Consider the following 23,933-nt stretch of genomic DNA (forward strand, 5'->3'; position numbering starts at 1 on the left):
CCAAGGGACTCTCAAGAATCTTCTCCAACACCATAGTTCAAAAGCATCAATTCTTTGATGCTCAGTTTTCTTTATGGTCCAACTCTCACATCCATACATGACTACGGGAAAAACCATAGCTTTGACTATACAGAACTTTGTTGGCAAAGTAACATCTCTTTAATATGCTGTCTAGGTTTCTCATAGCTTTTCTTCCAAGGAGCAAGCATCTTTAAATTGTAATTAAAGTGGTAAGGAAACCCCCCAAAAAAGAGGGGATATACGTATATGCATAGCTGATTCATTTTGATGTACAGCAGAAACTAACACCACATTGTAAAGCAATATACTCCAATACAAATTAGAAAAAATTCCTCAGGGTCAGAACTAGGGTAAGGCACAGGAGCTGCCTAATATGCATGATTTAAGGAGGCATCCACAGTCAGGTGTTAACTCTGTGCTTGCAGGATGCTGAGAGTGAGTGACTCCTTAAATGTTGCATCCTAGGTACCTCACTCAGCTCACCCTGGCTCTTTTCCCAGGGTAATTTCAGTCATCAACCAATTTTAGGAACTGTTAAAACTATGAACTTATATATCCATAGGCCACATGGATCTAGCTCCATTCTACTTTCCTGTTCTGTCTGCCCTCTTCCCCTCCACTTCATCTATTTTTTTCCTTGACAAATGGAATGAACCATTTAATCCCAGACTTCCAGATCATTGAAGTGTCCAGCAAACAAAGGTTCCTTTAGTTAAAAGAGCTTATTCTCTTAAGTGTACAGTTAAGCAAATTTTTTTCTTCCTCCTTTTAGGGAGACCCCTCCCCACTGTGCCCTCGTGGCTTACCAAGATTTTTAATAAGTGACATATCACTAGCACTGGACTTCTTATGAGAATGATCTCCTAAAAATCTCAAAAATCCTCTTCATTTTATGGTCCTGATTGCTTACATTTATCATGTTGTAGTAGGCTCTCCCTGTGAAAACAGAAATCATGTTCATTCACTGTTATGATACTCCATCACATAGAAAACCACCTGGCATATTGTAGTAACATTCAAAAATGAATGAATGAATGAAGTATCAGTCTGATGTTTAGACTCCATTGCACCTTTTTGCTTGGGACCTCATAGTCCAATTTCATCATTGTTCTCTCTCGGAACTGATTGAGGGTGGAGACAAACCATCAGAATCACATTTTTGCACATGGTAGAAGAGCAGGAAACATTTATTACAATGAAGCAAAGCACCTTTGGAACCCATGCCTTCTCTCTCTGTCTGTAAGTAGCTTAAAGAAGCTCCCCAGAGGGACTTCCCTGGTGGTCCAATGGTAAAGAATCCACCTGCCAATGCAGGGGACACAGGTTTGATCCCTGGTCCAGGAAGATTTCACATGTTGTGGGGTAACTAAATCACCAGAACTGCTGAGCCCAAGTGCTACTTGCGTAGCCCAAGCACTCTACGTGCCCTAGAACCTGTGCTCCACAACCGGAGAAGGCACTGCCGTGAGAGAGTAGCTCCTGCTAGCTACAACTAGAGAAAGTCCTCACACAGCAATGAAGACCCAGCACAGCCAAAAAAAAAAAAAAAAGACTTCCCATAGCTCACAGTTCTTAAGCCAAGAAAAGCTTAGTGTTGGCAATAGAATACTGCTCCTGACCCATGGTGGGAAAGGTCAGCCTTTGGTCAGGCTATGGCTTGAGAGCAGGTCAGTAGAGGAGGGCAGCTCTGGGGGTCTTCTGCTTGGGCAAGGCAAACCATGGCTGGGAGGAGAAGAGAAAGGAAGCCTGTTCTTGGCTCCCCAGTTGGCATCTTAAGGCCTGAGGTTGAGTTTGAGGAATAAGGGTTGGAGGCGAGGACCTGAAGCTCAGTGTAACATCAGCTATGCTCCCAGCTGCCTCCCTTTGAATACATATGTCTAGTAAAGAGGCCTGCAATTCAGACTTGTGCAGCAGCCAAAATCTTTTCTTTATTAAAATGCTTTGTGCTGCAGGATACGGGGGAGTTAAGCTGATCTGTCTCTGAGAGTGTGTTTGCCTAGAGCGCACTATTAGATACTTTGTCTTCTTTAAAATAATACTAAGAGATGGGCTTTATAAAGTCTCTCTGTTCCTGCCCTATATTGCCACCTGCAGAAATGGGGCCAGGAGAAGAGACCATTTGCCCTGCTGGGAAGAGCCTTGATGTACTACGAAGTGATGGCTTTCCCACTGCCTGGATCCCCAGCCACGTGTACAAGCTGGAGTAAACAAACCAGTTTGATTCTGGAGACGTCATTTATGAAGAGGTGGTGTTATCCACCAGGATGAAGACACCGTTGCAGCATCCCCATTTCCCGTTACAGATGCTATCAAATCATTCACAGTAGCATTCCTCTTGGATAAAAGATTTTATCGAGATCATTTATTTATAAAGAAAACAGTGTGTATAATGGCATCATTACATCCTCCATTAATCACCCCTCATGTCTTTCACAGTGTTCAAGCTCATTAGTATTTGGAAGATAAAATATATACATTTGGTTATCCTTGGGCACCTCATGATTTCAAAAGGAAGAAGAAAAAAGATTCTGACAGCAAATCCTTGAAAGTGATTGCTTTTTTACAGGCTGCGTGCATGGAGTTTTGTGTTTCTCTGAGCACGTAGAGGCATCTTGTAGCACATATTATGCTGGTAACCTCGGCAGGTTTTTGTCATAAATAACCACCCTCTTAAGTGGTGCAATATGTATTATTTTTCTCCTGTGAACTTGGGGCCTCACAAAGTGATTCTCCAATTGCAAGTAATAGAATGTGGGTGAGACAGGTATTCCTAATTCAAGAATAAACTTGAAGAAGTGTCGTGTTTAAAGCTGCATGAACACGGAGACTTACAGTGATACACTAGTGAGTAGCAAGCAACTTCTCTTTCTGCCCAAATTTGAAGAATTGCCTAAGCCTTGCGCTTCTCCATTTAAATCTCTCTTGCTTGGGTTGCCACAAAGAGCCTTTGTACATTATTCTGAAAAGCTGTAGGCATAGGATTATGTGTTCTTACACGTCTTATTTTAGGCATCAGCAGCAAAGTATACCAAAGGCAAATTTATGTTTAGAGCTATCAATAAAACATAACCAAGAGTCTGCTAAATTAGTAATCATGAAAAACCTAGCTAGATTTCTCTTTCTCGTGCTTTCTCTCTCTCTCTTTTTAATATTACAAAGCAACTTTTAAAGTATTTGCCTTTGGTGTGAGGGTGGTCTCCTAAGACAACATATACTTAAATATCTCAGAGGTACCTGCAGGCCTTCTTTTTGGACTAGGGTATCAAGGGAGAGTGAAACTAAAGTCTAATAATGGTTTTAAGTTAAATGCCTTCAAGTACTGCCAAGGGCCCTTACAATCAGATGTCCATCACGAAAGGCATAATTTATCAGCAAGATGGAAAAGATAGTGTTTGTCAGCGGTTGTTATTAACTTAAATGAATAGATAGCTTTCAGAAAGCTATCAGAAAGCTCTATTTCAATCTCAGGGACACCAAAACACTACACATGAAACCATTTAGCCGAGAGGGAAAATTACTCCCCATCTTACCGCAATGACTCTGGATTTTCTGAAGGGAACATAAACAGTAAAGCAGCAAGGAAGATGCCCGCCATGGGGCGGTGTCAGGGAGGGTGAAGTCCAGCCCAAGAGAGAAAGCTCTTTCTTTATGATGGGTTTTATATCCGGAGGGAGAGCTTTTCTCATCATTGGGGGGTAACAGAGCCATCTGGTGCCCCCAGAAGGCAGCATGCAGACAGGCGTCTGGGTGTGGTTTCTTTTCGGTGCCTGAATCATTTGCAAGAGGTCGAAGCACTGGAAAACACAGACAATTATCTCTCAGCTGCTAGGATATGAGGGCTGGAAGGCCTCGGAGATCAGTTGGCAGAGTGGTTTTCATTTTCTTTCTAGCCTCAGAATTCTTTCTTCTTTCAAAATATCACATAGAACTCTAATTATAAAGGAGATAAAAGCAGAATGCTCTGGTTAAGGTGGGGATGGGGAGCTCAAAATTCCACCCACTGAGTCCCAGACCCTCCTCCTTCAGCAGCTTCTGTGAAGCACCTCAGGGCTCAGCAGAACATACATTTAAAACCACCGCTTTATGAGCTTCCCTCATTCCCAATCCTGAGACTCAGAGAGGGTAAGTGTCTTGTCCAAAGTCACACAGCTCACATGAAGGGCAGAGAAGAAACAAGCAATGCCAGTTATAGGCTTTGTCTGCTTTAATGATTAAGCTTCAGAAGCAGATAACTTGCTTCCTTGGCCACGCCTTGCTTGCCATGTGCTTTGACAGCTTCAGAAGCTGTGCATATCCCCATGGTTCTGACGTTTGCTTTTCTTGCTTTATTCTTTCTAGCAGTGAGCAGGCATCTTTATCATTAAGCAGTTTTAAAGATGATGTATAACCCTAATGACTGTGTCCACCTCATCATGTTTTTAACGTTGGATGCTTGCGTGTATATTTCATCTCTTCAATTTCCCATAACTCTATAGAGAAGTTGGGACTTTTGTTACTGTTTGGAAATCCATGGTGTATAGGCTCAGCACCACCCAACAGTCCTATCATACTCATTTTAGCCACGTGATTCCAGCGGGAGCCACGCAGTTTTCACAGATTCCCCACCCCACTGACCTCAGTTGGATCAGCATTAGATGCTGAGTGGAACCACATGATAAGAAGCAGAAGTTGTGGACTCAGCCATGTTTCCTACCAAGGAGGATTCTCAACTGCGGTGAGAGAAAATGAATTCCACCCGCTAAGTCTGAGGAGGCAAGAGTAAACCCCTGGATCCAGTTGTTTAGTTTCATTAGCTGCAGACTAGGTCCAGCTGTTTCACGGTCCCTCACGTGCTCTGGCAGCTTCACCCTTCCTTCAATCCCAGACAACCAACAGGGAACTGCAGGTTAGAGGTGGAGGGCCTGGGGCGTGGAGTCATGTGAACATGCTCACTAACTCCATCTAGAGGAAGTCATTTAGTTGCTCTTTCTGTCTCAGGTTTTTAAAGATTTTTCAATGTGGACGATTTTAAAAATATTTATTGAACTTGGTACAATATTGCTTCTGTGTTATGGTTTGGTTTTTCTGGCCACAAAGCATGTGGGAGCTTAGCTCTCCAACCAGGGATTGAACCCACACTCCCTGCATTGGAAGGCGAGTCTTAACCAGACTGCCAGGGAATTCCCTTTGTTTTTTTATCTGTACAATGAGGAAGAGAACAGTATCAGTCTCTTAGAGTTATTGCAGCTAAGCACTTGAAAAGAATGCAATGTCTAGGACTTAGTCCTGTAAAAATCAACTTTTGGTTCACTCGGTGTGTCAGTTCAGGAATGTGTTTGTACAAGTGAGTAGGGGAGCAGCCAGAGACCGCAGAGTCAGGGAAGGTGAGAACCAGAAGGGTATTAACCATTGACATTTCTCATGAAGATTAAAATGGAAATTTTTCATCCAAGCAGGTGGTTTCAGTCTGGGGCCCTGATGGTTGCATGCTGTGCTATCTTCTGCTTGGCATAGCATCTCTGTTAATTTCTGACTCCCTTGATATGATAAAACCTTAATATTCTCTGAGTCTGTGAGCATCTTCCCATCAATAACATCCCCATCACACTGTGACAATCATACTCTTATTATTTTCTTTCCATACACTCTGTTAGCTAGAGTTTGCATTTTAGCCCTTGCAACCAAGGGAGCCTCCCACATTTAGATACATCTAAGCTCTGATTCCAAGCTCCAAGATTGAGTTCCTTCCTGATGCCCCATGTCTTTTACTGAAGTACCACGATTGGGGTGATCTATAGGCACAATTTTAACTTTTTAATTTTTAAAATTTTATTTATTTTTACTTTAAAATTTTTTATTGAAGTATAATTGCTTTACAATGTTGCATTAGTTTCTGCTGTACAATGAAGTGAGCCAGCTATATTTATACATACATCCCCTCTCTCGGACCTCCTTCCCACTCCACCCCTCCAACTGCTCATGTAACTCAATATCAAAACAACAAACAACCCAATCAAAAAATGGGCAGAAGACCTAAGTAGACATTTCTTCAAAAAGACATACGGATGCCTAAGAGGCACATGCTCAACGTCACTAAATTATTAGAGAAATGCATATCAAAACTACAATGAGGTATCACCTCACACCGGTCAGAATGGCCATCATCAAAAAATCTACAAACTATAATAGATACTGGAGAGGGTGTGGAGAAAAGGGAACCCTCTTACACTGTTGGTGGGAATGTGTAAATTGGTGCAGCCACTATGGAGAACAGTATGGAGTTTCCTTAAAAAATTAAGAATAGACGTACTAGTTGATCCAGCAATCCTACTCCTGGGCATACAAGCAGAATTTAATACATTGTTTCCAACAGTTTCTGAGTACCTCCAGGGAAATAAGAGGTAGATAGCGATATAAGATGGTAAGGGTTCCAAAGCAGAGAGGAGAAAAAGATCTATGCGAGTGTGGGGCAAAGAGGGATTGCTTCCAGCTCTGGGGGTTGGGAAAGGGCTCACAGAAAAGTTGGCTTTTGCTCTGGGTCTTGAGGAGAAGGGGAACATCAGTGACACAGGTAGTGGGTCAAGACAACGCAGGGTGTGCTGGAGGCAGTGACTTTTCCTTAATGCAACGCATCTTTGTGTGATCTACGGAAAGCACAGATCAGAGTCTGGTGGTACCAAGTGATAGTAATAATAATAGAGAGCATTTTTTGGATGCTTCCTATTGGCCAGATTTCTTTTGTGTGCCTTACAGATATTCTTTCATTGGATGCTCACAGCACGCTGTGACAGAGCCTGAATTATCAGCACTTCACTTAGGAGTTCCCATGTGTCAGTAGTGGGGCTGGGATGCAGCTTCCTACCAGGTCATTGGACACTCACATCCACCAACTACTTAATGGTCTCAAGCATAGGGCCACGCCCTGGGGAGATGCTGGTGCAAAGGACAAAAGTGATTTCTTGTCCTCTTGGAGTTCATAGTTCAGTGTATGTTGATAAGCATCCGGACTAAACTCTTTCTCATGTCATTGTTTTTATGAGTACTGGTTTATATGGCAGAATCTTCACCCTCCAGTGTTCTGTTTGTTTGGCTTTTAAGTTTATGTGAGGACCTTGGTGGTTACATCTCTAGCGTGCATTCTTTCTACCATTCCCCACTTTCCCAACAGGCCCTGATTTTTGTGATTTTGGGCAGGCTCTAGCACTCCTGGCCCAGGCTGGAACGTGAGTGAGACCAGGCTAAGTCAATCAATGCATTCCACATACTGGCCCCAGTTAGTGGTTCAGGAGTGGAAGGGTGAATTTAGCTGGTCTGATTATATTGGCTTTCAGGTCTTTGGGAATACTGAAATAAAGGTTCTCTTTCTTCCTCTCTAGGACACAAACAAAGGAAGAGGAAGCTCTTCAAACTGCTGAAAGCTGTCTTGGGACTGGAAATGCTGACTGAGATTGGAGTCATAACCAAGCAAATGGAGCTGTAAAAGTCGAGAGAAAGAATCTGGATCCTGGTGACATCACTCAGCTCCTGGATCATGACTTACCTGAAGCCTCAGTAGTTCCACCTCTGGATTTTAAGGTCAGAGAAGACAGGTTGAGTCAGGAATCAATCAAAATCCAAAGCTTATAGTTTAGGGGGTTGTGGGGGCCACTGTTGGCATGGAAAAGTCTCCTGTGAGTCCCAGCCTGCTACACAGTGTTTGTGTGACCTCTATTCTCCAATCTCAGTTTCTTCATCTGTAAAAGGAGAAAGATAAGATTGAAACAACAGCAGGGATGAGGATGGTGGCGATGACCGCCACTTATCAGTCACTTTCTCTTTTGATCTGCTTTGCTGAGGGTTCTTATATACAATATCTCATTTAGCTGGTCCAACAACCTCATGCAGTAAAACCATAAGGAGACTGATGCCCATAGAGATTGAATCACAATGTGATTAATAAATGGCATAGCTGAGATTTGACTCAGACATCTAACACTGTGGACCAGATTATTTATTTATTTTTTGAGCTGGGGCTACAGCTATGTTATTCAAACTTTATTCCTCTAGCACCAAGCATAATACTTGGCAAAGAGTAGCCATCTAATACATATTGGTTGAATAAATGAACGAATGACTGAATGAATGAATAAATGAATGAGTGGCTAGGGGTCATCTCTGAAGTCCTTTGAAATCTGCTTCATGCTCTTTGCCTAATGAGAGTTCCCAGAAGCATTTCTCAAGTGAAGGGCATACTCCTTTCTCCTCCTCTGAACTAGGTTTGCTCCACTGTCTGCCTCCCACTAATGAGGGGACACAGCCCAAGGGGACCGTGTCTCCAGGCTAATTATTTTGTGGTTGCTCTGACCACACAATTCAAAATATTCAGGCTATTGTTGGTGTTTTACATCTTGCCACTGTTGCCCTTGTCAACTTCCAAGGGCACGAAGCCATGGCCCAATGGGCTGGCCTTTCCAAGGTCAGCTTGACGGCAAACACAAACTTAATTGAGCTGGAATAATAATTTTTTTTTCCTTTGCTTGATGTGCAGGTGACAATACTTAAAATATCGACATGCCTTAATACTTTTAAATTCAGTTGTTTGCTGATCAGCAGCAGCTACTTAAATTGACCAATCTATCTTGCCCAGCTGGAGATCAAGGGATCAGCACTTAATTTCATTCCCTGAATAAAGAATTTTTTTTTTATATCCACATGGAAATATCAGAACATGAAAGGTTAAATCAATATGGAGTTTTACATTGCTTAAAGGGCATTTGCATCAAAGCAGCCCTGAATGCAATTCACTTGTTTAATGAATTTTTTATGCTTATTTAATGAATTTCACAAAGGTTTGGTGTTTTTCATAAAATGGATAAGGACTTCCAGTTTTATGAAATAATAAAAATGGAACTGAAGTTATGAAATGAGCAATCTCATTAGTTAGGCATGATATATTCATATGAAAATGTACATGTCTCTGTATTATTGCCTGGGCGCCATTATGCGAACAGTGGCTTGTTATAATAGCATGGCAAATATTCCTCTAGTTAAGATATCAAGAAGTGACAGAAGGAAATTGCATTTTCTCCCCATTTCTAATAATGACATAATTAATGCTCATTTAAAATAATTACCTGGGCATTGTTTCCCAGGAGTGCTGAGGCCTAACTCAATGGTAAATGGGTCCTGAGACACTTCGAACTTCGATAACTCCAGTGACGTCCCTTGCTTTATAATTTGTTATTTGTTGAAGTGACAGTGATCCTCTGACTTTCCAGTTTGATGTCCTGGTGCACAAACAGAATATTCCAGACTAAATTTATCAAAATGTCCACATACAGAAGAAATACCTTGTGTCCTAATGGAGAAAAAGAGAGAGAGAGGGAGAGAGAGAGAGAGAGAGAGAGAGAGAGAGAGAGAGAGAGATTGATTATATAATCAATTCTTTGGCTTTTTTGGGAGGGTTGTACATTTCCTTGGATCCAAGGCTTTTCACTGGGTGTCCAGAGTTTGGTAAATTGGTTAGATCCTGTCTTATGGACTCATCTTTGATTTCCAGAGGTCAGAAAGTGCATAGGTTACCAATTTAGGCTTTGAAACACAGCTCTATGTTTTACAGCTATTTGACCTCTTTGAACCTCCGTCATAAAACAGGGATCATATTTAGTAGTTCCTGCCTCAGAGGAATGTAGGCAAGACTAAGGAAGTCTATGCACGAAAAGTTCTTAGCACAATGTCAGGCATTTGATAGACACCCTGTAATGTCAGCTGTTGTCATATAAGCTGTTGATAAGAAGCTGTCCCTTCAGTTTGCTGCCTGCTCTGGTGTTGAGTCTGAACAGAAGTTATGAATCAGTGCTAGGCGGGCCCTCGCTGGGGGAAACTCGAAACTGTTTCATCGCTCTTTCTTTGCCTATTCAAGAGGACAGGAAGTTGGAATGCTCCTCTGGCATTCAACGCTGATGTCAATCTCAGCAACATTAATAATACAGTGCAACCGAATTAATTCTGGCTTCTCTGATTTTACAGAGTGGACAAATTCAAATGAGCACTTCAGTGAGCGTGCCTGGGGCACCCACTGTGTGCTGGACTTTCCCCAAGAAGAGGGAAAGCCAGAACTTCCCATGCTCAAGGAGTGTGGAATCTTGGTAGGACAATATGGAAAGCCAGAATACAGTTTTACTACCCATAAATCTCCTCATATCTGTATGGCACTTTGTAGTTTTCAGAAACCTTCCAAAGGACCAGCTCATCATTTAGGACACGTTTGACAGTAGACTGAAATAATTTCTTTGGCTTCAGAGAGGTACCTAGCCTTGTGGTTAGCAAATTGGTCTCTGCACTTAGAACTGAGTTCTGATGCCAGCTCTGCACAGTTCTAGCTGTGTGCCTTCCTGCAAATCACTTAACCTCTCTGAGCATCAATCAGTTTCTTCATCTTTTTCTTAATATCTACTTTTATTTATTTGGCAGTGCTGGGTCTTAGCTATGGTACGTGGGGTCTTTAGTTGCAGTGTGAGAACTCTTTAGTTGCGGTACGTGGGATCTTAGTTCCCTGACCAGGAGTTGAACCCAGACCCCCTGAACTGGGAGCACAGAGTCTTAGCCACTGGACCACCAGGGAGGTCCCAGTTTCTTTGTCTTTTAAATGGAGATGATAAGAAGACCCGCAAAATTTACTGGCATATAAAACATTGCCCCGACTTTCCTCTACGCCCCGAAAATTACTGTGTGTTCAATGCGCCCATATTCCAGGTGGAAATGAGCCTTTTAAAGAGAGAAAGTAATGGAAGCTACTACCCCCCAGTGGTGGAGTTAGGGAATTCAAAGTGAAAAAATAGTGAAAGTGTTAGTGGCTCAGTTGTGTCTGACTCTTCGTGACCCCAAGGGCTGTAGACCAACAGGCTCCTCTGTCCAAGGGATTTCCCAGGCAAGAATACTGGAGTGGGTAGCCTTTCTCTTCTCCAGGGGATCTTCCCAATCCAGGGATCAAACCCAGGTCTCCCGCATTGCAGGCAGATTCTTCATGGTTTGAGCTACTCGGGAAGCCCTCATAGCAAAGATAAGAGTACAATAGCCTTTTGGTAGTGGGAGTAGTTGGTAAATTTTTACTTATAAAACATTTTAAGTAAAAATAAGAAGAAGCAGGTCACATGACTGATTAAAATTTGAGTTATTTCTGCTATTTTCTAGATTTGCTGACATATATGTGTACGTATACCTATTAATATATATACACAAACACATACAGATGTGTAATTTTTAAAGCTGTGTCATTTTATACTCTTGGAAGAGCTAGTTATTACTGAATATCCAGAAATTATGACTTTCTACTGAATTCCAATATATAGTCTACTGTACTTACAATAATAACATAAAAAGTAGTAAAACTATAGGATAATATTCTTTCCCATACAAAATCACTTTAATATCACCTTTAATATAGACAGTAAAAATACTTGGTTTCTTCCTTTTCCTATTAATTTTATTCTAGAATTAGGAGGAATCTTAGCATATTTTGTTAATAATAATAAATCTAATAATATTCTTTAAACTCAGGTCTTCACCTGCAAGATCAGAGATGCTTCTAAGACAGGGCACTCTCTATCATCTTTACATGTTCGCATCTTGGCTGGATCTAAATCTCTAGTTCACCATCAGAGCACAGCTGGAGACCTTTGGGACCCATGCAAGCCCACAGCTCTAGCCAGAGAACTCATAGGTTGGAGTAGACCTGGGAATTACACTTTTCATCTATGTAATGAGAACACCCCCTCTTATAATTCTAATTTGTCCCTTGGAGAGAAACCATGATACTGAAGCAATAGGTAAGAAACCCTGAAAGAATGTAGCATGGATTTTAAACAAAAATGATGAGGGAATAAAGGTAACCTTTACTAGCAAGGCTAGGTATAAAATCTGCCTTCACGCACATCTTTTTGCTCATCACTTTACACAGCAGCCCCTCAAGTTTGATAAGAGCCTCATTTTATGTTACACGAGAAGATGCTTAGATTCAGGTAGAGCCAGGTAAGCTCACCTGTCCCACTGCACACCTCCATCTCTCACAGGTGTTGGGCTTCCCAGGTGTTCAGGCCCAAACTTTGGAGTCATCCTTGATCACTCTCTGACTCTCATCAGAGTCAGATGGGGGCTTCCCTTCAACATTCCCACCCTGACTCCCAACATACACACATACATCAGAAAATCCTGCCAGCTCTACCACTGAAATCTACACGGTGACCATTTCTCACCATGCACATCATCCGGGTCACCATCACATATAGCCCACATTGTGTATCAGTGTGGTACCTGCCCTTCTCTTTCTTACTCCTGCCCCCTGGAAGCCACAGGGATGCTTTTCAAATGTAAATCAGACCCCATTGTTCCTCTGCTCAAAATCCATCTCAGAATAAAAGCTGAAGTCCTTCTAGCAGCCTGTCTAGCACATAGGTCTCCTTCCCTAAACTTCCAGGCCCTCTTCACCTTGCGCTGGTTTGGCCCTCTGCTTGGACAACTCTTTCCCATTATCTGTTGGCTTCACTCCCTCTCCCGAGATGCCCCCTCTCCTAAAGAACCCCTACTCCCTCAAGTTGCTTAATTTTTCTTTGCAGCTCTTAGGATTACTTAACATAGCACAGGTTTACACATTCCCTTGTTTGCTGTCTGTCTGCCTTCCTTGCTAGAACGTGGGGGCTTAGGGTTTAGGTCTTCACTGCCTAGAACAGTGTGCATGGTAAGTGGCGGATGAACACTTGTTGAATGAACGAATGAATGAATTTCTAGGCCCCAGGACAACCTATCGTCAGTGCTGGAAACTATTTCCTTGTCTCTGTGTGTGTTAGTCACTCAGTCGTGTCTGACTCTCTGTGACCTAATGGGTGGTAGCCCACCAGCCTCCTCTGTCCATGGGATTCTCCAGGCAAGAATACTGGAGTGGGTAGCCATTTCCTCCTCCAGGAGATCTTCCCAACCTAGGGATTGAAGCCAGGTGTCCTGCATTGCAAGTGGATGCTTTACCTTCTGAGCTACTAGGGAAGCGATCTCCTCTGCCCCAGTCATAATTCAGGGACAAAGAAGGACTCATTTCAATCATGCTTTCATCTGACTTAGTCTCCCGGCCCAGGGCGGGGAAGGACCCGATGTAGAATTAAACATGTGCAGAGCGCAGACCAGCTCTTTAAAATGCTTTAGACAAAAGCCCAAACAGAACAGAAACCGTCTAATCCTTGAGCTTATCCTCTCCCACTGGCCTTGTCCCTTTCAAGGAGAGAGTCATTTATAAAATTCAGTTCAATGAGGTTTCCAGCTAATTGAGGCTTTTCTGAGTATCCTATTTGGTGCATTGATTAAGCACCTCTCTGTGCTTTGTGCCACAGAGGGCTGGGAGGTAAAACAGTGAACAAGACGAGGCCTGTGCCCTCCAGGTGCTGACAACTCCAGCGGGGAGGGAGACAGACACACAAGCACTCATAACCCAGGGCAGAGAGAAAGGAGAGTTAAGCAGAGCTGACAGCTCTGTGCTTGGGGCCAGGAGGGTCCATTACATCAATGCTTGTTCGGTCCAATTTATTACCGCTGCTCTTACTAATCTAATAATAATAACAATTTCTAGTAGGCTTGCCGTCTTTGATATCAAAGGGTTATTTTTCTACCACCAAAATGAATGATAAAAGAAAAACAATTCCTTGGAATTAAAAGCAGTTGTGCTAGCTGATGGGAGAGAGATGCGCGGGCTCTTCTTGGGAGAGTGAGGGGAGGAGGGGGCTTGGTGACTATCTCTTTAAGGACCCACTCCCCCGAGGAGCTCCTCCAGCAGCGAGAGCATTATGACCTGTGCCAAAATCAAAGTCACATTGGGTCCGTCTCTATCGGCTCTGCCATTTAATGTTTAACATCTGGGAGGGAAAAAGTCCTGAAGCTTTTCAAAATAAATGAAGACATGCATTCCAGGTTTGTGGTGAGAACGGCGACAGAGCTGGCAGCTCACACGTTCTGGGGGCCTGAGTTGGCCAAGGCGCACGGCGGTGTGTAGGAACCCCACACCACCCACAGGAAGATTTTGGGAGGGGGTGGATCTCTAGGGGCCTGGTTTGCCTGGGCATGGTTCCTAGATTTCAAAGACTGCCCGACACAGGGTGTGGGTCAGCATTTTCCAACCTCATTTTCTGTTGTAGTCCTTTAGCCCTGGATCCGCATCACCATCTTTGCCAAAACCATCCTAGGTTGTTGGGCTGAATGGATCCACTATTAGATATTAGAGCAAATGCTGAAAATAGCTATGTGTATACTATAGTAGGGGCTTCCCTGGTAGCTTAGCTGGTAAAGAATCCGCCTGCTGTGTGGGAGACCTGGGTTTGATCCCTGGGTTGGGAAGATACCCTGGAGGAGGGCATGGCAACCCACTCTAATATTCTTGCTGAAGAATCCCCATGGACAGAAAGGCCTGGTGGGCTACAGTCCATGGGGTCGCAAAGAGATGGACACGACTGAGCAACTAAGCATAGCACAGCACATACTAAAGTAGAGGGGCTTCCCAGGTGGCGCTAGTGGTAAAGTATCTGCTTGCTGATGCAGAAGATGTGGATTCCTGATCCCTGGGTCAGGTAGATCCCCTGGAAGAGGGCATGACAACCCACTCCAGTATTCTTGTCTGGAGGATCCCCATGGAGAGAGAAGCCTGGCAGTCCATAGGGTCACAGAGTTGGACATGACTGAAGCAACTTAGCATGAACACATATTATAGTAGAAAGGCATCAACCCTCTCCTGTGACTCATGTGGGCATGTTATATTTCGGGGCTCCCGAGTGAAAATGGCCATGGGACAGCCAAGTAATGCGAGTGAAGCGGGATAAGTTCTCGCACACGCACGCATTTTGGGAGAGGCGGGACGTTGACTAACCTGGAGGCCCTGTCTCCACATCAGAGAACAACCATCACTCAGCCCCGTCAGCTGCTGCCAGGCAGGAATGCGGTGGGCCCAGGCAGGAATTTGGATTTTCATGTGACACAACAACTCAGTAAAACATGCCTGTGGCCACTAGGGCTGCAGTCTGCCAACACTGTTACATATCAGTCAGAGCAATCTCTAAAAGCTTGATTATGATCCTTAGCACCCATAGGTGGCATTTACATCTATGAACCTTCTGCTTTGTTGGGTTATATGTGAGTTTTCTTTTTTAATTGGGGTATAGTTGCTTTACAGTGCTTTGTTAGCTTCTGCTGTACAATGACATGAATCAGCTCTATGTATACATACTGCCCCTCCCTCACGATCCTCCCTCCCACCCTTCTAGGTCATCACAGAGCACCGAGCAGAACTCCCTGTGCCATTCAGCAGCTTCCTACTAGGTATTTTACATATGGTACCGTATACATGTCAATCCTACTCTTTCAGTTAGTCCCACGCTGTCTTTGCCCGCCCCCCCCACCATACCCACAAGTCTGTTTGCTATTGCTGTGTCTCTATTCCTGTCCTGCGAATAGGTTCATTTGCACTACTTTTCTAGATTCCACAAATATACAATATTTGATTTTCTCTTTCTGACTTACTTCATTCTGTATGACAGAGTCTAAGTCCATCCGTATCTCTACAAGTGACCCAATATTGTTCCTTTTTAATGACCGAGTAATATTCCATTGTATATACATATATATATTTTTAAACACAAATAAACCGCCAGAGTTGTGCAGTATTTCACAATGTAGGAAAGTACTTTCATAACGAATATAGGCCCCGTTTTACAGATGAGGATGAACTTCTTCAGTGCTATCTGTGTGGTTGAGAGTTGAGGCAGGAGTCCTGAGCCTAAGTTCTTTCTCTAAGTATAAAAGGCTTCAGTTTCTTCTGTGCCATTTAAACATGCCATTGTGAGGTGTTACTCTTGGCCACGAAGTTTTGGACCCTTCCCTCATCAGAGATCGGTCTATTTCCCCTCACTTTGCATTTGGGCATGTCTGGAAATGTTTGACCAATAGAACACAGTGGCAGTGACCATTGGCCAGTCTGAGTGTAGCCTTTAAGGGGATTGGCAGTTTCTGCTTCCTTCTTCTTGGAGTCTTGAGCTGCCTTGTGAAACGTCTGTCCAACTAGACAGCTAGAGAAACCACATGGAGAAACCCTGAGGCTACACAGACAGGGAGTAAGCCTGGCTGAACCAGTCTTTCAACTAGTCCCCCAAGGGCTAGACTATAAGTGAACCTTCTTTGTCTCTCCAGACCATCCAACTGGCAGCTGAACACCATGGAGGGACCCCTCCAGTCCATTGAACATCAAGTAGAAAATATCCCACCTGAGTTCTGCTTGAATTGCTGACACATGAAATAATAACTTGGTTGTTGTTTTAAGCCATTATATTCCAGGGAAATATGTCATGCAGATAGCCACAAGTTGCCTGCATACCTGCAACAGCACATCTCTGAATGCAGTACTATTGTTTGTATCTATCTATCTAGAGGCTTTCCAGGTGGCACTAGTGGTAAAGAATCTGCCTGCCAATGCAGGAGACGTGGGTTTGATCCCTGGGTGGGGAAGATCCCGTGGAGAAGGAAATGGCTACCCACTCCAGTATTCTTGCCTGGAAAAGCAGAGGAGCCTGGTGGGCTACAGTCCTTGGGGCCACAAAGAGTCAGACACGACTGAGCAACTGAGCACACATCTATCAATCTATCCATCCATCCATCTATCTATCTATGTATCTATCTATCCATCCATCCATCTATCTATCTCTAATTTACACAGTACATCAATATCAATATAGTAACTTTGAAGAAGGCAGAAAAGCACAAAAAGGAAATGATCTTCTATCTGAAGATTGTCACCAGGAATATTTATCCTTCTGGACCTTTTCCTGTCTTCTCTTAACAAAAGTGAGGCATATTGGGCTTATTGCTGTGTAACCTGCCTTTGTCACTTACTGTGTTGTGACCATTTTCCCATGTGATGAAACATTTTTTTTCCCAATGTGATTTTTAATGGTAGCACGGAAAATTTGTGAGACGGATATACTATGATACATGTAACCACTTTCATATTGTTTGAATATTTAGATGGCTTACAAGTTTTCTGCCTTATAAATACTGTTGCAATCAATGTCCTTGACCATAACCACTAATTCATATCACTGATTATATTTTAGGATGCACATTTGCAAATGAAATGATAAGGTATAAAGTTTATGTATATTTTTCAGGCTTTTGAACACTGGGAAGTTGCTCTGTGGACTAGCAGTATTTGAAAAGGACAGTTTAAAAAATATCTTTTCAAATTCTGAGTATTATCTTTTTTTTTTTTTGCAAAATATTGAGTAGACTTCCCTGTTCTATATAGTAAGTAGGTCTTTATCTATTTTATATATAGTATTGTGTGTATACTCCTAATTTATCTGTCCTCAGATCTCTCTTTCCCCTTTGGTAATCATAAGCTTGCTTCTAGATCTGAGTCTCTGTTTTGGAGATAAGTTCGTTTGTATTTCTTTTTTTTTTTTTAGTTCTACATATAAATAATGTCATATGATATTTTTCCATCCGGCTTACTTCACTTAGTATAATAATCTCTAGGTCCATACATGATGCTGCCAATGGCATTATTTCATCCTTTTCATGGCTGAGTAATATTCAACCATGTTGTGTGTGTGTGTGTGTAAAAGTGTTACTTGCTCAGTCGTGTCTGACTCTTTGTGACCCCTTGGAGCCCTTCAGGCTCCTCTGTCCATGGGATTTCCCAGGTGAAAATACTGGAGTGGGTTGCCATTTTCTTCTCCAAGGGATCTTCCCGACCAAAGGATGGAACCTGCATTTCCTGCATTGGCAGGCAGATTCTTTACCAACTGAGCCACTAGGGAAGCTCCTATATCTTCTTTATTGATTCACCTATCGATGGACACTTTCTTGTGGGTCTTGGCTATTGTAAATAATGTTGCAATGAACCTTGGGGTGGTGTACTTTTTTGAATTATGGTTTTCTTCAGAGGACTGCTGGATATGATAGCTCTAGTGTTAGGTTTTTTAGGAAACTCCATACTGTTCTCTATACTATATGCACCAATTTACGTTCCTATTAATAGTGTAGAAGGTGATTTCTGTCCAGAACTGCACAAATTTTAATCTCTGATTCATACCAAGCAGCACTTCCACAGGTATTCCATGAAAAAAGCCTTCTGGGTCAAATATGTTTGGGCAATGATGCATTCTATATTTTCCTCTTATGCCCAGCAGCTTATTAAGGTTATTAATAGAGATTGCTTATTATTAAAAGTTCTGGAACATTCTACCTAGTGAAATCTCATTTTATTTAATTCAATAGCTTCCAATTATATTGGGCTACCAGAACTCTTTTGTTTTTTCTTTTACATAATACTAAAAATATACAAATTTCAGTCCGGCCAGAGGCTCAGACTGTGCAGAACTATAACTTTCAAAGTTGTCTTCTGTCACTTAATCTAATTTATACCCTGATCCCTCTTTCACTTAATAACACTAAACTTTATTTTTCCTAAAAGATCTGTCACTGATTTTGAATGCATTGAGTAGGTTACATTTATATAGCAATACATTCATAGAGTATAATTGAAAAAATTCAGCGAGAAGTTTTTCTTTTACTCTTTTTCCAATCTGCCCAGTTTCTAGCATTACTCTGAGCATCCATTTTTTTTGTTTGTTTCTTGTATGTCCCTTAAAATATATTCTTGAACACTCAGATAAATATAAATTAATTTTCTTATTCCTTTCCTAATAAAATATTGTACCTTGATCCTTCTCACTTAATGTATCTTGACAACATTTCTGTATCAGTGCATAGAATAATTTATCAGTTTTTTAACAGATGCTTAGTATTTCCTTAGATCATAAATACTTGCAGTTTTTACTCTTTTGCTCTTATGAACTATGCTGCAATGGCTAGCTTTGTCTTTATGTCATTTCTCTCCATGCATTTATATCTGTAAGATAAGTTCTCTGAAATACAATTGCTGGGTCAAAGGATATCTACATTCATCATTCTAATAAAGCCCCCCCATAAGGGTTATATGATTTATATTCATACCAATAATATATGAAGCATGCCTGTTAACCATTGTCCTTGACAACAGAATGTGTTTTAAACTTTTTAGTTTTTGCCACTATGACAGGCGAAACGACAGTAGCTCAAAGCACTTCCAGTAAAAGTCACTTACATTATTCTTGTCTGTTTTTCTATTGGATGGCTGGCGTTTTTCTTATCCAGTACTGTAAATAGTTGTTACTTATATTTTGCTTTTGGGGGGAACTTGCAGGATTAAAAAAAATTTTAATCAGATTTATCAATCTTTTTTTTTTTTATGACATCTTGGTTTTGAGCCATCATTAGGAAGACCTTTGCCCTTTCCAGGTGATAAAGAATTGGTTCAATGTTTTCTTCCAGAACTTTCACAACTTCATTTGTAAAATATTTGATCACGTTTTACTTGTCCAGGTGTGAGGTATGGAACAATCTTACCATGTTTTTCCTCTCATTGGTTGTACAGTTGCTTCAGCCTCAGGTGCTGGATGGCCCATTGTTTTTCTGCTGCTTCAAGATGTGGCAGGAGCCATCAGTCAAGTGAGGGTAAACTGAGTCGATTCATATTTTCCCCAGGAAACAACAAATGCCTTGCTGTTTCCCTGTTCTTGCCCCAGGAATAGACACACAGGGATTCCCCTCTGGGGTCCTCATCCCTCTCTGGCAATCTATGGCTACTCCCCCCACTCCCACTCCCCTCCCCCTTCCTACCCCTTTCCATCCCTTCCACTCCTCCTCCCAACCCAGCACCGTTTGTCTTGACTTGCATGGGTGCTGGAGCATGGCCCTGGCTGATCTCCTTCGCTCAATTTTTCAAAAAGATTTTATTTGTTTATTTGGCTATGCTGGGTCTTGGTTGCTGCGAGGGCTTTTCTCTAGTTGTGGTGCATAGGCTTCTCATTGTGGTGGCTCCTTTTGTTGTGGCTCCTGGGCTCCAGAGCTCTGGGCTCAGTACTTGTGGCACGCTGGGGTTAGTTGCTCCCTGGCATGAGTACATCTTCCCTGACCAGGGATCGAATTTGCGTCTCCTGCATTGGCAGGAGGATTCTTGGCCACTGAGCCACCGGGGAAGCCCTTGTTTGCTCTTAAAACACTTATCAGGACATTTAAGGCTGCACTTTTTAATACTCACACATGAAAACCTCGTTTCTGAGGCTCAAGACCTTTCAAACTATTGCGTTTGTTTTGCTTTTTCAGTGTCTCTCTTGAAACTCTTGAAAGCTGGGAATGTTCTCTTTCTCCCTTCTGCCCGCTGAAGCTAGTCCCCTAGAATGCTGGTCACTGCAGTCAGAGTGTGGGGGGTGGGTGGGGGTGGGGCCGGAAATCCTGATCAAATAGACCCGGTCGGTATTTCAAAATACAGCTTCATAGCGCCCCCACACGGGGTAACGTGGTACTTGGGGAGTGACCGTTGAAGTTTGAGGTATTTCCGTCATTTGAACTGTATTAAGGGGAGCACCGAATGCCCCAGCCTCCTGATTCCACCAGCTCACCTTGGGGAAACTGTGTGACTTTACCTCTTTATGCACAACTTTTCCACATCTGCACTGCCCCTCCCCGGGTCCGCATGCAACTCCAACCATGTCACAGAGGCAAAAGCACTTTGTCAACTTCAACGCAGGATCCACGTGTAAGGCATTACTACTATCTTCTTTCTCATCAAACACATTCTTCCCACCACGCCCCCCCAACCCTGTGTTCCAAACACCATTCCAACGCATCTGTTCTAACACGTAACAAATACCTCTTTGAGAAGTTTTTAATTGCGTGTTAGCTCCCTTTCAGACCCGATTCATTTCTGATCTGAACAGCAACAAAGGGAGCTTTTATTGCCGAGATTCATTTCTGGAAATTAAATTTCCATTTTCAACACTAATGCTACTGTAGTTCGCAGTGGTTTCTGTCTCTTTTTATTGTGTCTGACAGCGACCAGCTTATCAGCGTAAGTGGCTGAATACGAGTATGTAAATGTTACAACATAAAAAGGCATTTTTGAGAAGCGGGGGAAAGAAAAACATTTAAAGTAGGAAATTAGAGCAGTTACTGGATCCCACACCATGGTTAATGAGTGCGCAGAAAGCAAACAGTTTCTGGCTCGGGGACCTCAAGCGTTACAGCCAGGGCTACACTTCTCCTGTTTATGGAAGGAAACCCGGAATAGCCTCCACACATGGGAAGCCTTCAGTTTGCATTTTTTAATGCCTCTAGGGAGGACAGGGTTTCTGGTTTCAAATCTGTTAAATTTTTCTTTAAAAGACGGGTTTTGTTCAGAAACCAAAACAAAAATTAGCATATTAAGAATATATGCCGGTCACGCGTTTGCACACCGGGGCTGGAAGATTTCATCAAGCGTGGCTTGCCAAACATCAGTGGGTTCCCTGGGAAGCAGGGTGGGACTTGGTCACTTTGGCCTAATTAGGTAAAATCTCTTAAAAGCCCCACACCCCATTTTTATTAAGAATTATGTATGTAAAATCTGGCTGAATGCCTGGCTAGGGGGCTAAAAGTGGCCATTCAAAGGTGGCCAGTTGGGAGAGATTTTTCAGTTTCTTCCTCTTGTTACCTGTGTTTTCTATTTTTTTTTTTTTTTTTAAGAATGGGAGAATATGGCTTTAGAAATAAGACAAATGGGAGGTACTTAAGGCCAAATGAAAACTCACACATAGTTTGCTTTCTTTATTTTGCACCTGGTGTCCAGGACACAATCTGAACTCAATTCAAATGAACGAAAACCCTTTCACTGAGCACCTGAGTGTGGCATGGTGCTTTCCTCTGACTCCAGGAGTCAACTTTGTTTTTCCTTTTGCAAGTCTTTCTGAGTAACACCTCATGCCATCCAAAGACTGAATGGCTATGAGAAACTGATTCGAAAGTAACAAAGAAAATCATGAAAAATAAAAACCTTCCTCCATCATATAAATATATGCTATTTGGTGCCTTATGTATAATGTTCTAAGTGTTGAAGATATTAGTTCTAAAAACCGCCTATTCAATTAACCTTTGGAGTGTGGTGGTATTGGAGTCATGATTGAGTCCTGTCTTGCTGTGTGAACTTGGGCAAATCGTTGTTTTAGCTGTGGACATTGGCTTAGCTGTTGGGATTAGGTTCTGAAAGCTGGAACCTGGAGTGGGGGGTGTCCAACTCCAAAAAAGGACAGGAGTAAGTCCAACTGAGTCATTAGGGAGAGCTGAGAGTATGTTGGAGATTGCTTGCTGTTCACCAAAAATCTGCTTTTCTTGTTTTTCTTCCCCACCTCCCCCTCCTTCTCTTCTTCTCCTACCTTCTCTCTTCTTCTTTGTCCTCCCCCCTCCTCTGCTTCTTCTTCTCCATCATTATCATCTCCATCATCATCATCGTCATCCTCATCTCCATCATCACAGAGCTAGATCCCTTTCCCACTCCTCAGTCTCCCCTAGACTTAGGTCTGGCTACGTGACAAAGTCAAAGCCAAAGGAATGTGAGCAGAAATGCTCTCTCCCCTTCCTCAGGCTGCACATGGATTATGACAAGTCCCTCCCTCACCCTCAGCAGATGGTAGAGCCACACAGCAGAAAGCGATGAGGTCCCTGAATTATGACACAGAGGAAACCCCGGCTGCTTAGGAATATCTGCCTAAAACTATTGCCTAAGGACTCTTTAATAAATGTAGCTGGTGTTTGAGGCATCTTGTTTTGGGGTCTATTATGACAGCCTAGATTGCTTAATAGATGTAAAATCAAGCACCAGCACCAAGAGCCTGGGGTGAGAGCAGTAGTGTAGAGCTGAGAATTAGGTGCCTGGGGTCTGAGTGACCCACTCTACTGACATAGAGGTCAATAATAAATGAGATAAGTTTAAGATTGTTGGGGTTCCATGGCTGGCCTTTATTAACCTGCGGGGATTCCTGAGAGTCAGGGGTTTCTTGGTTCAGTTAGCTTCTCTGGGCTTTCTTTTCTCATCTGTAAAATGGGAAATGTTGGATGAGATCAAGAATGTGTGCTTCATTGTAAGGGCCAGCACTGATTGCATTGGGCAGGGCTGCTTGGAAGGGCTGTATTGAGAAGGATTCTGAGGATGAATACTGGATTTGCTGCAGAGCAGCACAGCCCGTTCATGGTGGAAGCACAGGAAGGCAGAGAAGGAACCCGCACGTCCTCATCTCCATCATCACCAGTGGCTTCCGTGGCACGTTGTTCTCTGACGTCTATGAGTCTCATCATGGCAGAGACTTCAAGGACTGCAGTAGCAAATATGTTCAGCTGAGGGTGACCTCAGAGACTCAACAGCTGGAGTCAATCCATCACTAGTGAGTCCCTTAGTTTAGCAGTTTTAACTTCAAAGATACCAAGCTGTCTGCCTTGTTGATGCCTGGAAATTCTATCCAGGTTTTCCATTTTCTTTCTTGTGTGTGTATGTGTGCGTGCGCACGTGCTACGTTATTCTAAAATGCCCCAGTGAAAAAGAATTTGGCCCTGGGAAAGAGTTCTAATGGGGTTCTTCCCAGGTCATACTGGTTCAGACAGACCTTTAAAAAAAATTGAGATGATGCAGTCAGAGGCTCTGGAATGGGCAAATGATTTTGATATAACTTGGTTATAAGCCATTCAACCAAGAGTGCCCAGAGGAAGGAAACGAACTCATCTTTTCAAACCCTAGGAGAGCTGTATCCCACAGTTAGGCTTGGTAACCAGGGAGCCAGGAGGCAGGGTTCCAGTTCCAAACTTGTTGCCAATTTGCTATGTGGCTTTAGACAAACGTCAGCCTCTCTCTGAGTCTCAGTTTCCTCATCTGTAAAACAAGGATTTTGGACTAGAAATGTGGTTTTGCAATTGTGTCCCTTGGATCCTAAAGATTCAGTGATGATGTCCTGGGGGAGGAGGGTACTGCTGAGCTTGCGGGTCCTGGGGACCCCTTCCTCATTTCCATCAGAATGACCTTC

The 23,933-nt window shown here is 42.8% G+C and overlaps 1 long non-coding RNA gene across 1 annotated transcript; it reads right to left on the bottom strand.

Moving 5' to 3' along the window:
• Positions 1 to 136: 136 nt before the first annotated feature.
• Positions 137 to 20,690, bottom strand: LOC145512250 (uncharacterized). Its single transcript, XR_014058429.1, has 5 exons — positions 20,532 to 20,690; positions 9,114 to 9,337; positions 7,541 to 7,733; positions 3,552 to 3,951; positions 137 to 957 (listed from the first exon to the last, which is right to left on the bottom strand). It is a non-coding gene; the product is annotated as an uncharacterized LOC145512250 (long non-coding RNA).
• Positions 20,691 to 23,933: the final 3,243 nt, after the last annotated feature.

Source organism: Giraffa tippelskirchi, chromosome 7 (assembly GCF_054371585.1).
Source record: "Giraffa tippelskirchi isolate mGirTip1 chromosome 7, T2T-mGirTip1v1.2.pri, whole genome shotgun sequence".
NCBI classification, from domain to species: Eukaryota; Metazoa; Chordata; class Mammalia; order Artiodactyla; family Giraffidae; genus Giraffa; species Giraffa tippelskirchi.